This window comes from Anoplophora glabripennis, unplaced genomic scaffold, assembly GCF_000390285.2.
Source record: "Anoplophora glabripennis isolate ALB-LARVAE unplaced genomic scaffold, Agla_2.0 scaffold88, whole genome shotgun sequence".
Taxonomy (NCBI): domain Eukaryota; kingdom Metazoa; phylum Arthropoda; class Insecta; order Coleoptera; family Cerambycidae; genus Anoplophora; species Anoplophora glabripennis.
The window spans coordinates 1,165,151-1,182,725 of record NW_019416799.1 but is presented as its reverse complement, the minus strand read 5'-3'; the positions used below and the strand labels follow the sequence as shown (position 1 = coordinate 1,182,725).

General features: G+C 33.3%; 1 protein-coding gene across 1 annotated transcript in view; it reads right to left on the bottom strand.

The window, feature by feature from the left end:
• Positions 1–17,575, bottom strand: part of LOC108912020 — a 239,027-nt gene that overhangs the window by 20,133 nt on the left and 201,319 nt on the right. The gene's annotated exons all lie outside the window — the stretch shown is intronic.

The window sequence follows — 17,575 nt, the reverse complement described above, 5'->3', positions numbered from 1 at the left end:
TTTCAACGGAGTTTAAAAAAAAATAAAATAGAGGGGATTTTGTGTTAAATTTTTTGTGGACGCACTCTCCTCTCGGTCCCCTCTGGAGAAGAAAGCAAACTTGTATGAAAAAAATTGAATAACTTTTAGTGATCCCGAAAACCTCCGAATACCAAATTTGGCGCGAATGTGTTATTTTTTGAAAATTTGGTCGGCCATCCTGGATCCGCCATCTTGAATTTTGCAAAATTGGCCTCGGATCCGTGATAAACGACCCCAAAAACCCCCGTATTCCAAATTTGGCGCGAATCTGTTATTTTTTGAAAATTCGTGATATCTGACCTTAATTGACCCGTTTTCTTTGAGGTTAGAAAAAGAACCATCAATTCCGGCCGCGGATTCACATTCGGCGGGGTCTTAACAATATAAATGAACATTTGAATATAGAAAAAAAAATTGTATTTACCTAGCACATTTTCGTGAATTTTTGCTATTTTTGACCTGTTTCTTGAGGTTAGGAAATTCCTGTGAACTGATAGTCGAATTCTGATACCGGATTCGTGATCAGGAGGCAAAAATACTACGGATAGCATATGTCGCATGAAAGGTCGCTCTAAATGACGTCATACCGATGACCTTGAACGTAGATGTATGAACTCTGCTCCCTACAGTTGCTCTTTGTATTAATTTTGATGCCTTGCCACTCGGAGAACGATCAAAAGATAGTAGTAAAGTAAAACCGGAAAACAATCCCGATGCCACGTGTGCCACGATTTTAAAATACGGCATAACGAGGAGAAATACTTAAAGAGAACCAATTAGGACAATGTTTGCGGTAATAATTAATAAAATTATCCCCGGAGAGCGGAACAATAAATTGGGTAATATTTTATGAACACGGGCGCTCCGCCTTAAATAATACTCCTAATTGCCGTTAAGAAACAATATTCAAAACGGCGTAATTTTGATTGTAAGATAAATGCTGTTCTGAAATAACTGTGAAACGTTAACCCCTTTCAAAAGGGAAATTATCTGAAATGAGAATAATTATTCAGCCCTTAGAAACTAACTGGGGGGTGTTATTTTTGGGGTTGGAGCGTTATTTGTGCTCGGAAAGTGTGTTTCTCACTTTAATTTCGCCATTGAACAGGCACTTCGAAAGTCATTAAATTTTGTGTTTTCATGAGAATAAAATGGGGGGAGGGAATGCTGAATTCATGCGACGATAAACATGTTGCCCGATATTGTTCGCGAGCTAGAAGCAAACATTTCCATACTGAAATAGTGGACGTGTGTGTATCTGTGAATGCGAAATATAAAATATCCAGCAGTTGTCTCTGCTCCATACTAGCTCAGAAATCTTCTTCGTGAATTCTAAAAATATTCGTTAGCTCACGAGTAAATATTTGCTAAAGCAAGCTCATCTTTCAGACAAGGTAAGTTTGAGCATCATATTTTATTGACTTCTTATGATCCAGAAAATTTTGAATGACAGTAATACTGAGGTTGCCTCTAGTAGGTACCTACTGCTCGTTTTATACTGCTGAGTATACTCCATTTATTGCCAGCGAAATCCAGGGAACATTCCGAAAAAGTGTTCGCCGAATTTGAAGAAAAAATATGCAATTTCATCTATGTGGTCGAAGTATTCGATATTTTCATTATTCTACTAGTGAAATAATTACTTTATAGATAAAGTATTACTACGGTTTATAAGTGTGGATAAAAGTCCGGTTATAAGGTGATTATGGATAAATTTTATTTCAAAACGACAAGTCTCACTTAAATTGTACTGACATTCTCCGTACATTAACACCATATCTGTTAGTTCTTCATAAAACGTTTTATACGCCGGCTAAGTAAAACAACAACACACAACGCATGTGCACAAAATGCACAGGGTCGGCTTACAATTATGGTTAATTTTCATAATTAATTTTCTCGAAAACACCCTGTATAATACATCAATACTGACCACGTATAAAAACGACACATTAGCGTAATATCGGTGCCCACTGATGACTGATGTTAACTGTAAATATTTTAATAAAAGCAATAAACGTGTTTTAATTTTAATGGTTTAAGCGGAATTTATTAGTTTTTCTGCATCTATATCACTTTTATGGCCTTTACTCTAATATTCTACGCATATAGCAATCAAATATATTGCCGTTCTATTTTATGACCTACTATATGTTTCATTCTATCCGAATATTAAACATTGTTTCAATATGTTGTCAAATAAAACTTGATATAATATCTGTATCACTAAAAAATGTAGGATACTGATAAAAATGCAATTGTTGATGGTATTTTAAAATTTACTTTCGATAAAAGTTTAATGTCAGGTTTGATTTTTAATTTTATTCACAATTTTGATCTTTGAAAATTATTTAAGTATCGGTTGTCTCTGAAGAAATATCTCTGGATGTACGTTACAGTGAAATAAATGTTCCACAGTTGTAAATATTATATGAATTACGTACTCTGCTAATGATTTGAAGTTGTATCTTGTATTATACTATGCACAATAACAAATTAAAGAACATTTTCCTAGGTCACTTCCTCAGTTTCAATAAACTCGAGGAAAAGACATTACATTTAGTCCAAGGCAGTCGAACTCCTCTGGGTTTTCTTTATTTGATTATTATTAGCTCGACGTGTATTACGCAGGCCCGAGAAAAATAGAGCAAATAGCACCACCATTAGTTTTTTTTTGCGGGAAACGATAAACTCGGACTTACGTAAAATGTGGGATTACATAGCGGAAGGACGTAATGGCTCATTTTGCACTCCCGTGACACAAAGAATAGTTCATTCTTGATGCCGTGACATATTTGACCACTTAATCTGACCGAGGAAGTTTAAAGACGAAAAACATTGCCTCTGGCCCAAGGGATGGAGGGACAGTTTGTCCGAACGTTTCTTGCTGAATTGTATTTTCTTATGTTTAATGGTATTGCTCATTACCTTCTTTTTAGCTTTCAGGGCTTTGTTGTAATGTACCTCGCTATGTAATATTGCAATATGTAATATGGTTACAATGTGTGCTTTGTTTTTCAAAAAAATTTAACCAAAACTTCTCCAAAACAAAATAATTAGTCAAATGTATCTTTGTTCTCCAAAGATATAGCGTGTTGAATGTCACAAAAACGATTTTACAGAAGATTTCGACAGCTAAAAGTATTGTAAAGCTGAATATTTTTTAACGCGTTATTTTCGAGATTTTTGAGGTTAAAGGGTTTGAAAAACATGACCTTCGCCTTCAACTGCAAACTTCTAGCAGCGACATCTCTTAGTTCTTATCCTACACAAATAAAACTAATAAATTTCTGCGAAAAAAAAATCTAAACTTTTGTACTTGAATATTTTTCGTATCTTTATTTCCAGTTATTTTCAAAATATGTTATTTTTTTGGAATTAAAAAAAAATTCTTCAATCAATCAAAACGTAATATTTTCAAAAATATGCATTATAAACTGCTTAAACTTGCATAATATATTGTTAGCACTTAAGAAATGTAAATTGTAGAAGGATTATCTTTATTTCTAAATCTCGTGAAAAATTCATCAGTTTTTGTACCGATTTTTTATCCGAAAAAGCGATCAGTTTTATTTTGATCATAACTCTTGTTAATTTTCATGATAATGACTTAAAGTCAAGTTCATTTTAAAGATTTGTTAAAGTACTTTAAAAAATGTTCTGCGCATTTTGAATAATAGATTTTTTTTAGTTAAATGCTTCCAATTTAGTTTCTGGCGGCCATGAAATTATCTTCAAACAGCCGTATCTCAGCACCTATTGCACCTACATAAATGAGAAGTCGAACTTTTTCTTTTTCTATAAGCTTAATTTTTTCCTGATGTTTATTTCTCATTAGACATTCGTCTATTTTCCGAGTTATTCGAGAAAAACTACTGAAAAACGTCTTTTTTTAATAAAAAATGAACATTTTCAATCATCAATAACTTAGAAAATATTGATTTATCGAAAATGTTCATAAGATACTTTTTTCTTTATCGATTTCTGAGGTTATTAGAAGGGGTGGTTCCACCCCCTGGGCAAAGCGCCCACTAGCACTATATAACTTTTGTTTCTTGAACTATTTTCTACTTACAGTCCATTCTATCCGAAAGAATAGGGAGGGGAAACCCTTGGTTCCCTTGACATATAGTCAAGGGAACCAAGGGATGAATTTTCTTGACTAATATTTTAAATAACCGGGCATTATACATTAAATTTTGAGAATCTTTTTGAAATGTTTGTTTCAGGCCAACCAACTGCTTGTAATCTTACTGACCACATTTGTCAGCATACTTCAACATGTGTACTTTCAAACAAAATAATCTCTGGACAAAATCGAAGCTATAGTTTTTGACATAATAATTCTTAAAATTTCCCTATTTTTCCGCTGTCTTCTAGGATGTCCTCCCCTTTAAGCCAATAGAGGCTGCTAAAATCGTTTATATTAAATTATTGTGGAAAATACATCAAAATTTAAAAAAGAAATTAACAATATTAGAATTATTAAGAAACTATAGCAAATGTTCGAAATGCCCACCATATCCTCCGGTGTGAATTATAATAATTACAAGTTTTAAATTCCCCAGGACATTGCCAACGCTTTTGCTCACAATTTTTTCAGTTCTTTTGTCATATCAACTCTCTATGAGGCCAATTCGGTGCAGGGGATGCAGCCAAAAAACGATCCGTGCGAATTCGGCCGAAGGGGAGAACGGTGGCATTAAAATTTACAATTAAAATAAACGAGGACAAAGATTGCGATTTAAAAAATCCGGGTGTAAATGAAAAAACGGTCCGTAATTACTCAATGCCAGGGCAACGCTAAGCTGCGCTGTGTCTTATGTTAATCTGGCGTAATCCTGTCTGGTTGGCTCATGCTCTCCTGCCAGAATGGAGCCATTATTCACGCTCCTCAAGGCTGCGTTCGCTTATTAATGTCGGATCTTGACTAACGTGTGCCCTCGCCCCCGCGTCATCAGTCATGACAAACTTTAGTCTTTACCGTTTAATAATAATAAATAAACTAGGCATGGTCTACTTCGCGAATGCCGAAAGTTATTTGTTTTAAATCTCGCCGGGCGCCCGAAAGTATAATAAATTGTTCGGATGCTAAAGAGGCTCTCTTCGTCGGTGTATTTATTACTACGGGAAACGGGTAATTGTGACGGCTAATTTTAAAGTGGGCCCTGAACAATCGATGTTACAATGTACTAGTATGTCCTTGAAATATTTCACACGTTATTAGATTTCTAGACATTATAACGAGCGTTCAAATAAAAACGTGGTCAAGTTGGTTCTGAAAATTTGGACGTAGGGCGTAGCGTATAGCAAATGAACTTAAACGTCATCTGTTGAATATTTTCGTTTTAAAAAGCGTTTAAAATGGCGTTTTCTCAAGAACAAAAAGTGTTTATCATAGAGACTCCTACTTTAGAAATGGACGCAAGATTGATGGAATATGGAAGTATTCTATTGAGGAATGTTTCATAGAATTTCAAAATCAATTTCCCGGCGTTGTTGAGTACAAAATTTTTCAAAGTGCAGTTTAGCGTTGTGTTAATGTTTTTCGTGAAACGGGCAGTGTAACAAGAAAAGAAGGAAGCGGCCGACCTAAAAAGCGGACTGAAGAATTAAAAGAAAATGTCCAACAAATAATGGAAAATGCGCCAAGAACTTCTGTACGTGTTTTATCACAAATGGTGGGGATATCAGTCGGTACCTGCCACACAGTGTTAAAAAAAGATTTGCGTTTGTTCTCCTATCTTTTAACTTGTCAGCAAGAACTTCATGAAGTTGATTTTCCGCGACGGGCTGTATTTTGTGAATGGTTTTTAAACAACTACCTACGGTGAACTTCATAATATCACCTTTTTTTGTGATGAAGCCTGGTTTTATTTAAGTGGTTACGTAAACTCACAGAATATGAGAATGTGGTCTTCTGAAAAACCAGATAACTTTTTTGTCGAGGGCCCTCTACACGCTCAAAAAATTGGAGTTTGGTGTGCTCTCAATCGAAGGAGGATTTATGGACCTATTTTTTTTAATGGTACTCTTACTGCGCAAACGTATAGAGAAGAAATTATCGCTCCTTTTGTTAACCAGCTGGAAGAAAACGAAATTACAAACTTTTACTTTCAACAAGACGGCGCAAGGGCACATACGGCAGGCGAGACGATGAATATGTTGAAGGAAGTTTTCCAAAATCGACTAATAAGTCTCAATGCTGAACATGAATTTCCACCGAGGTCATGTGATATTACGCCGTGTGATTTCTTTTTGTGGCCTTACCTTAAAAACATTATTTTTGAACTGCCTATTCCTGATTTAAACCATCTGCAGGCTCGACTTATAGACAAGATTCGTGAAATTAACAATACCCCGAGCATCTTAGAAAATGTCTTTAATTCTTTGAGGAACAGGTGTGAAACGTGCTTGGAACAAGGAGGGGGACACTTTCAGCAGCTGCTTTAATTTATTGTTATAACAAGGAGGGGGACACTTTCCGCAGCTCCTTTAATTGTTTGTTATTGTTATCACTATTCTTCTTTAAAATAAAGTTATATAGTCATTAACGTTATTGAAACTGACAGCTGCTATACAGCTCGTTGAGAAATGATGTTAAGTTGGTCGCTATAAGCTACTCCCTACGTCCAATGTGTCAGAGCCAACTTCGACCACGTTTTTATTTGAACGCTCGTTATAACATTTTATTTCGCCGCCTGGTGATTGGACGGTTTGTCATTGTTCATTGTAAACGATTTATTTAAACGGAGAAGTTCTACTGGAATATTGGTTTTTTATAACATGATGGAAGTAGCGATGACCACAGTTAACTTTCCTGCTAGTAACGAGCCTTTTCATAGTCGTCCGTAAATAGTCCCAGTGGTATTCCTCCTACACACAAAGGATCGGCCATATCGTCATCGACCGCAAGCCGTACATCAGAGACACCGTCACGCTGGCTTTAGAGAAATCTAGTCGTAATAAAATCTAGTCGTAATATACAGTGTGAAACAGCCAAACGGAATAAACTCAGTATTTCAGTTATTGTGCATATTTATAAAAAATACCGAGACACGTGGATTTTGGATTCTGAAATGACATTCTGTAAAAAAATAAATTCATCAGGTAAAACTAACTTTATTGTTTTCTACATTAGGTACAACTTTGGGACAAAACTTCCTCTGATGATATTAAAAAACATAGGAAAGCCTGATTGGTTAATTCAAAAATGATTTTTTCCTGGTTATTTTTGCGAGAAGATCAACCAAGTTTAATTTTTCATCTTCTATTATTATTTGTGTTTTTGTTTGCCTTCGTTAGATCTAATACAAAATTAGATTGTCATGTGTCATGACATTGTTACAACTTGCAACAAAGTACTAAATACAAGTAAATAATGGTACAAGAGTTGAGAGAACAGTATTTGAATCTATTGATTAAACAAACAGGAAGTAGCTTCAAGAAGCTGTAATATACTTTAATATTAATAAAGTATGCGCTTCCTTCATCTATTAAAAAGTTAATTTTAAAAAATACCTTGAAATATGCATAAATCGATATTTACCTAAGATGTCTCGAACACGTTGCACAAACTATTAAAAAACTTAAAAACTGGTTTGTAATTTATATCCCTTAGAAGGGAATACATGTTACGAGGTAAACCTTTAAAAATTGTATACCATTCATTGATTAAATCAATAATACGATATGGGATTATCGTATGGCTTGTGGCATAGCACTGTATGACAATGCCATGAAAATTGTACGGAGTTGTCAAAACACTTAAAAATAGCATATATTTTATTATTTATTAACATTATACGTATTTAAAATTTAAAGAAATGATTTTTTTTTTCAAAAAATGTAAGGCTTTATCTCGACAACAGTGCAATTTCGGAACAAGGTTTAAATAATAATTATTAGTGTGTTACGGTATATACAGGGTCGGAAAGTCCCCATGGTTCATCGGCTATTACGTGAGAGCGATAAAGAAAGTCATAGAAATCCGTGCGATAGAGAAAGATGGCTATAATGAAGGCGTCTAATAGTCACCGCTCATTTCGCCCTTCCACAAATAAGATCCACTTCTTATTTCTAAGTCACTAGTGGGTTATAAGTGACTTATGACTTATATATAACTCAGTAGTGACTTATAGGTCACATTATTCCTTTAAAACCAAAGAAATTATAGTATCATTATATACAAGTGTTGGATAAACTTTCTTAATCGTTTTTATCTCGATCCCTATGTAATTTGACACTATTAAAAAAATTGTTAGCCTTGTGTTAATGAACCTACAAATATTTTGTTAAGGTTTAATCAGTTTCTCCTTATAGCCAAAAAAATACTCCCCTCAGTGTATGTACAAGTTGTTGCCTTGACCGACGAGTAACCTGTTACAATTTTAAAATAATTAAGAAGTATTCCGGTGTTTCCGTTTCTATAAAACAAATTGCGTGGGAAGTACACGACCTACAAAACTTCTGGGAAAGCAAATTTCCTGCCGAAATAGTTGAATTGGATCTGGCGGATGGGTATTAGTTTAAAGACACTCCTCGTTTTTTAAATGACTTAAACCGCAACTAAATTCCCGAGCAAGGCAAAAGTTCCTAGTGTACTCCCCGGCAGACAGTTAAAAGAATTCCCAGAAAGTCGGAATGACATTGTTTCTCCACTTTATTTAATCTTCCAGTATAAAGATACACCGCCGGAAAGTTTGCCGGGCCCCTTCCTCTTTATTCAACTTCTTTGGCGAGGATAAAAGTTGGTTGGCTGACGGAGGCGGCGGAAGGGAGAAGCGAGGCGCAGGTACAAAAAACCGCAGAGATTGAATTGCGGCCGAACCGTCCTTTTAGAATAATTGAATAATCCGATGTAAGGAAAAGCGCAACATCCGCGTCCTATTTCGTTTAACCAATGCATGTCTATAGCTGCTGTTCCCTGTCTGCCCGTAATCCCCGGGAAACGAGTGTTTTAATTTAATTTCGGGACGCAGATTTACAAGGTACCTTCTCGACGTATAATTTTCTTTGCAGAATCTCATCAGCGATTCTTGGCTTCCTTTCAGGCAATAATTCCATTCGAAATGTATCGAAGTCGGAGGCAAATATTAAAAAAGGTTATATTGAATTCAAATACGTTACTTTTAACGGTAAGATAAGTTCGTATCCTTAAAATTTTGACGAACCAATGATCAAATGTCTCTGAAAAATTGTGTGCCATTTTTAAACCTTAATTTAAAGCCACGGTACGCGATAAACTTTTTTAAATTTTCTTAATTAACAATACTGTCAATTGAAAACCACGCGATCGATCGTTGCAAAATTTTTAGGGTAGAATTGACATATGGTTTACTATTTGTTCACAAAGTTTTATCAGTATTTATAAATATTTACTTATCTTAAAAATTTTTCCAAATATACATATGATTTTCTACTATTTTTCGCCCATTATTAATGCAAAATTCAACTTTTTTGATTCGCAATTGTTGTAGTTTATAGAAAATCGCCAAATAAACAAAAAATAAAGAATGACTTTTATCTGCTGTTGGTGTTGTTACTGTTGTTGTTGTAGCTGTTGCTGTTGTTACAAATAGAATCAATAACAACGGCTGCAACTGCAGCGTTAACTAGAACTTGTACTACAACTACTACTACTACTACTACTTATTATTTAGAGCTTACTTTCAATGTTACAGGAAAAAATATGTCGAAAAACAGCCAATTTTTCGTTCTTTTTGTATGTTTGTTATTCCTCTGAATTTAGCAATGGTTTTTTGGAATAAGCAAACTCGGATTCTCATTCTACATAATATTTGGGTCCGAATGCTCTACCGCCTGGACTATATTGTCTTTAACTGAATACTAGTAATTCGACTTGGGTTACAAGTAGCTGGTAGAATTACTAAACGAACTGTAAATCTACAATTTTTGTCGCGCTACAGCAGAAAACTAAGTTCTAAACTTTCAACACGTTATACTTGTTACTTTAAAACAAAACCTAATTCAATGACAATTGTATGTTACGTCGTCAGCAGTTTTGCAAAAAATGTACAATATTTTTGAGAAACACAACCTGTACAGGGTGAAATATAATAAAGTTTGAAGTTCCTAACATTTAAAGATTCCTCATACTACCAGAGAAGTTTAACTTTAATTCACTTGTCATCTTGTTTAACTCGTATATTTTTCATGACATTTCATTCAACCAGATTGTCTCGGGTGCAAACGCAACAGTTTGCAATTGTTCGATGTAAACCATTACCTCAAAATGTCGCAGTAATAGAGATCAAGAAGATTCAGATCGAAGGAATGTGGTGGCTAACGCATCACTTCCCCTATTTAACCAGTTATTTGGAATATTAATAGACAAAAGTAATAACAAATCTACAGTGATTCTTAGTATAAACTGACAAAATTTTCAATAAAGAGGCCCAAATTATATCTTTGCAAAGAACTTCACATTCTACACTTTACAAATTTATTATGTTTTATAATTTCTTTCAACGATAATTATATTGTTTGACGTTTCACTATCCTGCAATTAGATTTGTTCCTATTGGATGATTGGTTAAATAAATAAATGCATTTTGACCCAAATGTATTTTTTCCACCAATAATCAAATTTTATATGACCAGCGCATTCGCCATAAATTGAAATATCCCCACAAAATATTTTATTTAAAATTTAAAACTAAATTGTTGATCCTACAATATTCAAACCGTTTATTTTTGCTTTTTTATAAATACGGGATTTAGAATTCTATTACTCGCTTTATAGATAAAAATATCTCGTGAAAACCGCAAAACCAAACAAAAATAAAGAATTCACAACCAAGCGCACCCTTTGAAAATAAATAAATATCTGCCAGAAAGATTTTTTATTCCCGAGGAAAAAGCTGATGACTTTTTATTCATTAGTTTCATTCAGCTGTCATCGGGACAAGATAAATTTCGGATGTAGTTTCGTCATCGCCCGTTTCAAATCTTGATTAATGTGTCTTCCTTTATCTTTCTCTTAATATATTTCCGGGAATATCACAAATACGGCATGAAAATTTCATGCGGTAACACGTTCTTCCGGTGGACAGCAGCAGGTTTTTACCGAGAAACCAATGAATTATTTTATTAGCTATTTATTTAAGTTTTATACACATAAAATGCATTACAGTTTATTTATAAGGCCTTAAAAATGCCTTACAGAAGCTGTCGATTGTAACAAAAGTGATAGTAATCAATAATCGATTGAAGCCTAAAGTGTCTATCGTATTTCATTGTAATTTTATCAGACATACGTGTATCTTTACCAAATCTAAATTTGATTTTCAATAAGCTAAATGAGAAAAAATTTTTTCCAAATATTAATATAATATTTGTTACAAATTACATCGAACCAGTGTAAATTGTAACTAATCAGGTAACAGTCTGTCTAAACTTTTAATTGTTTTAAAAAACGTCACGTGATATACTAAATTATATTTCTTGAAAGATGTATTGAAGAATTGATTCTAATTTCAATCAAATCGTTAACCTTGCCATAGTCAATTCAAATGTAAATGCCAATTGTAACATGTTACAATTTACAACCAGTTACCAGTTACTTGTTACAATTGACATAATTAGGCAGTATCTTGTTTAAACTAATGAATTCAATGGAAAAATATAATTTCAACAAGTGCAGAGAAGATTTACTGATGTCAAAATATTGAATCTGATCCAAGTTTCATCCATAAATAGGATAATACACTAGATTGGCTAAAGCAGATATACACTTATGTAACAAGTGGTTAAAATTTACTGACCTGATGTAAATTTAATAGTATCTGATCTCAACTGATGCCCGTCAAGGAACAACTAAGAAAGTTATCAGCTTTAGTTCAAGGTTTACCAGGGCAGTGTTGATTCTGACACCTTGTTACTTTGATTAACAACAACCAAAAAAAAGTAACATATACGAGTAAATGTGACCAAAGCTCCCTTCTTTAGTTAACAAATTTTGTGTAAATATTTATTTTTTTTTTAAATACAGAAAATTATCTTACAAATTAAATATTTAATACATCAAAATTTTCCTCTTAAGGAATAATTATGGCGTAAGGCAATCGATTTAATTTATACATCAAATTTCAATACAAATTAAGGAGTTGCCATTAATCGCTGCGAATTTCCAAAGAGTAAGTTTATTTAAACGAAACTTCCTGAATATAAATTGGGATGAGAACCGAATAAATCGTAATATTTATACTTTTGTAAAGGGAACGTGAAACTTTTAATTAGTTTTCTTTGGCGTTTAATAAAACGAAGACAACTTTTTCTCATAATACCGCCCCAGACTTATATCGGCCAATATTATTCCACTTGTTGCCTAATAAAAGTTTGTCGGGTGATGAATAGAATTTTTTACACCAGAAATATTTCTTTCCAACTTGAAATTAATATATTTTTTGCCGCAAAAAAAAACTAGAGCGAAGAACGCCGACTGCCATCTGCTCGCTCGGAAGTGAAAGAATTATACTTACAACTGTACTACAATATTAAATGTCCGAAATGTTTAAAGTTTCACCAACCAAAAAATAGTTACATTGCTCTTCAAATTAAAAAGAGAAAACATGAAAAAAATATATTACTCTATCGCCTTTAGCTGACACCATTTTATCCTTGTCAACCATTTTCCTTTTTCGATTTAACATCTTAGTTAGATGGATACTACACTGCAAAAACTCTCTCGGGTTCGATAATACAGTACCTATGTTTGTTGTCAGCCAAGAAAATTAAATAATAACAAATATTTCGAATTTTCACCACCAAGAACGGCGGTGACAACATTTTTAACATTAAGGCGATGTTTCGCGTTGTATTAGCTATGTCCTGTACAAATTTGGTTAGGGCAACTCTCTCGGTTTCGAAAGTACAATGTATGTTTTCAGTCACGAAAATTGAATAATTCCAAATATTTCTAATTTTCACCAAGACGGCGGTGATACCATTTCTAACATTAACCAATATTAATCGAAACTTAATATACAGGGCGTCCCACATAAGAACCGACACAGTAATATTAATTCACAGCAGAATTTAATTTAAATTTTTTTTACTCTTGTTAAATTTAAAAAAACTTTATGGTTTTCAAGAAAAACCGTTTTAACTGATACACAAGTTAGTATCCATTAGAAAATAATCAAAAAGTCAGTAGTAGGCAATGAATGTATCTTTCAAAGTTATCAATACTAAAATTATTTTATTTCAACAATTGCCTCTGATTTTTGTTGAAAATGGCTGGAAAATTTACATTTAGCGAAGAAAGAATATCGTAGGAAATTTCCTAATCGTGTGGTTCCTCATAGAGAAACATTTTCTAATGTCGAAAGACGAGCTCGAGAGACAGGAAAGTTTTTCAGTAACATTCGAAAACGTCCTAATGTAATAGGGGTACAAAATGAAGTAATTATTTTGCAAACAGTTGAAGATGAACCGCAAGTAAGTACTAGACGTTTATCTCGACAGACTGGGTTATCAAGAACTTCTGTAAACCGAATTCTTAAACGTAATCTACTGCATCCATATCGTGTCCAAAAAGTGCAAGAATTGTTTTCTCAAGAGTTGGATCGACGAGTGACGTTTTGTGAGTTTGGTTTGCATCAGAATATTAATTTTCACAAGAAAATTCTTTTTACTGATGAGGCTTGTTTTACTCGTCGAGGAATTACGAATGTTCATAACATTCATGAATATCCCTTATGCAATAACTCCTCGACATTTTCAACGCGAGTCTTATTGATCGTTATTTGATTGGACCAGTTATTTTGCCAAATCGACTAAATGGCGAAGGTTATTTGGAACTTCTACAAAATACCCTCCCTGATCTAATGGAAGATTTACCGTTGCAACTTAGACTGGAGCTTTAGTTTATGCATGATAGAGCACCACCTCATTTTAGTGCTACTGTTAGAGATTTTTTGAACCCTAAGTTTCCAAATAAATAGATAGGTCGAGGAAATAGTTGTCTTCAAAATTGGCCACCAAGATCACCAGACCTCAACAAATGTGATTATTTCCTTTGGGGAACATTGAAGGATTTTGTTTATTCTTCGCCAGTTGAATCCCGAGAAAATTTGTGGAATCGTATTACAAATAAATGTAACCTTATAAGAAACGATCATCATTTGTTAGACAGAGTAAACAATTTTCGGCGAAGAATAAATTTTTGATCAGGGAAAATGGTGCCCATTTTGAACAATTCCTTTAGTTTTAATTATTATTACATATTTTTTTTATGCTTTCAATTATTATTTTTTTACAGTGTAATTACTAGAGTTGACTCAGAAGTCAAGGAGCGTGTGAGGCGTATTATTACACTGGAATAGAAATTTATTTGGTTCTAATGAAATACAACGCAGTAGGAGACGTTGCCAGTTGGATACTATCTGGAGCGAGGGACTTTTAGATATTAAATACCGAAAGCGTTAGATCTCAGGCCCGTGGCCCGTGGGAGCCATGCACAAAGGCTTCGAAAATAAGCTAACATTTCCGGATTGAGAAACGTCCCTGAGGAGTAGCCGTTGAGCCCGCGCACCGATCGGCGTTTTAACAATAAATGAATTTTCGATTTCGTTATTGAAATTGTTGATTTGCCTCGGAAGGCGATCTCGCCATTGTGGAGTTGAAACATAAAAGGGGTAACTCCACGGAATTTTAAGTTTCCACCCGATTGTTCAAAGGCGTCACAGGATTTTACATTGTAATTTTTGGGCACGGCGTTGGGGATCGGGTAATTTTCTCGAAAGGCAGACTTGAAATGAACAAGCGGTGGATAACGCAAAGATCGCTTTCAAATAAAGCTTGAAAAAGCCTAGGGGAAATAAAAAAGTAAGAAAACAATACAAAGGCGGACGATACTAAAAAACGCATCAAATTTTTAATGAAAATCTAAATCAATAAGATGTGACACTACAACATTAGGCTGTTGATTATGTCATATGTTATGGAACTACAACGTTGATGGGTTTTTATTGCATGAATCATTCAAATGGTTATTTAGAATGAAAACACCGCGAAGTGCTATTAAATTAGAGGGTGGAAATTGGAGATAGGGGTGAAAATGCAACCCTTTCAGTTTTTAAATTATAGCTCGAAAACGATGCAAAATTTCGCTATAGTTCATAGGAAAAATTATTTAGAGAATTGAAAATAGCTTATTTAAAAAATTTAAAAGTAAAATTTTGTGCAAAATAATCGAATAAACAATTTGAAAAAAAGCAAAAAATTCGATTTTCTGATTTTTTTTACCTTTTTGTCTCTAGTTTTTTTTTTGAGTAAAGATAGGTATAGGCATTGCTTCACAAAAAAAAAGTAGATAAAATTTCCTTCAAAACAAGAGGTTGTAGAGTATTTTTGGATGAAAATTGACTGATATATGGTCGCTCAAACTTGTATTAGGACATTATTTGAGGTTATAAACAGATTTGTTTGATAAAAATGTTGTGTAAAATAATAAATAAAGTTTTTACTAAATTATTGTAAAAGTAAAAAAAAAATCAAAAAATCTTATTTTTTGCCTTCTTTAAAATTGTTTATTAACGATTTTTTGCTTAAAATTTTTCTTTTAAATTTTTTAAATATGCCATTTCGATGGGAAATTCAATTCTCTACAAAATTTTTCATATGAACTATACCGAAATTTTGCTTCGTATTCGTGCTATATTTTAAAAACTGCAAAAGTGCATTTTCACCCCTATCTTCAATTTCAACCCTCTAATTTAATAGCACCCGCGGTTTTTTCATTTTTAATGACCTTCGAACAAGTCATGTTATGAAAATCCTTGAACGAATCCTTTCTTTTTTGCAAAAAAAAAATGAGAATTAAAACGTATAAGGGTAAACGCGACAAAAATTGAAAAATTGACTAAGTTTGAGCGGCCATAAATCAGTCAATTTTCATCCAAAAGTAATCTACAACCTCTCGTTTTGAAGGAAATTTTATACACTTTTTTTTTCTATGAAGCACTGCCTATACCTATCTCTGCTCCGAAAAAAGTTATTTGCATAAAAGTAAACAAAAACAAACATTTGAATTTTTTGAGTTTTTTTTGTTAAATTGTTTTTAATATATTTTGCAGTAAATATTTTTTCAATTTTTCAAATAAACTATTTCGATAGAAAATCTCATTATCTACAAAATTTTTCCTATACAACATCCTCAAATTTTGCTTCGTTTTCGAGATATACTCAAAAATCCGCAAGGATTGCATTTTCACCCCTATCTCCAATTTCCACCCTCTAATTTAATAGCACTCCACGGTTTTTCTTTCTGAATAACCATTTGAACGATTCATGCAATAAAAACCCATCATTGTTGTAGTTCCTTAGTACTCTGCTTTTTTAAGACATAATCTGTCCAAATTTTAGATTTTCTTTTTTCATGTAATATTTTATTTTTAACTGAAACTCAGTTTTAATATACGGGAATGGATTTTTTCATAAAATGAACGTATCTAGAGCTATTTTGCGGAATCAGTGCAATTTGATGATTCACAAACATCTCAAATATAAAAATTTTTTAGAATTCCTTCACATTATTTTCTTCAACTTATTTCGTTATGTTATGTTATGAAAAACGCTTTGATATAGAGAAGGCATTATAACCGACTGAGCTTCCCTCTGTGTGTTTAGAAAGTTGAAACCGAAAATTAATTAAATTAATTTCGGCACTTTTGCGGCCTCCATTGGCTTACAGTAATTTAATTTTATTTTCGGAAGGAGTAAATTAATTAAAAAGTAGAGGCAGGTACCTGCAACAATATTTTAATGGGTGTTGACTGTAGAAACTAAGGAAATTCCTCACGGCGCGGAGCACCGTGTTAACTCGCAACCGGGCGCACTACATTTCATTAAGGAAATTATAATCCGCGAGAAAAGTTATTTCAGCAGTGTGGCGATCTAATTAAAAAAGTAATTACTTTTTTGTTTGTATCTATTTTTTCTTGAATTCGCCCGGGCGCCGTTTGTAATGTATTTTTTACGGCCGTTTTAATCCACCCTCACCGATCCAAGAGACAATTTAGTCGATTAATTTGTTTTATGGATTTTATTCCGCTTCATTTGCACTTTCAATTTGCGCGAGGCTTAGATATGTAAACTGCACCGATGGATCGAGAGGGGCATAAAATCGAAAGCAATTTTAAAAGACTAAATTAGTTCAGGACGAAGTATAGGATCCTGTCTTATTCGGTTGCTACGGTGCTACGTATATCTCTGTAGTTACGTTTCAAAGAGTCCCGGCAATGTGTTCGATTTGGAACAAATACCCTTCGAAATAAAGAAAACCGAAATTGGGATACCAATCCTTAGAAACTTAAAATCATATACACTGCTCAAAATAATTAGAGGAACACTTATTTAAATCTCAATAACTTTTTTATTTGTAATACTATATAAATCTAATAACGCATATCTTAAAGACTAACATTTTGTTCGAATAAATTTACGAAAATAAAACAAATTTACATAATCATTCTTGAGACAATAGTACTAATTCAAAAAAACTGCAAGAAATAAAGTGAAACATACAATC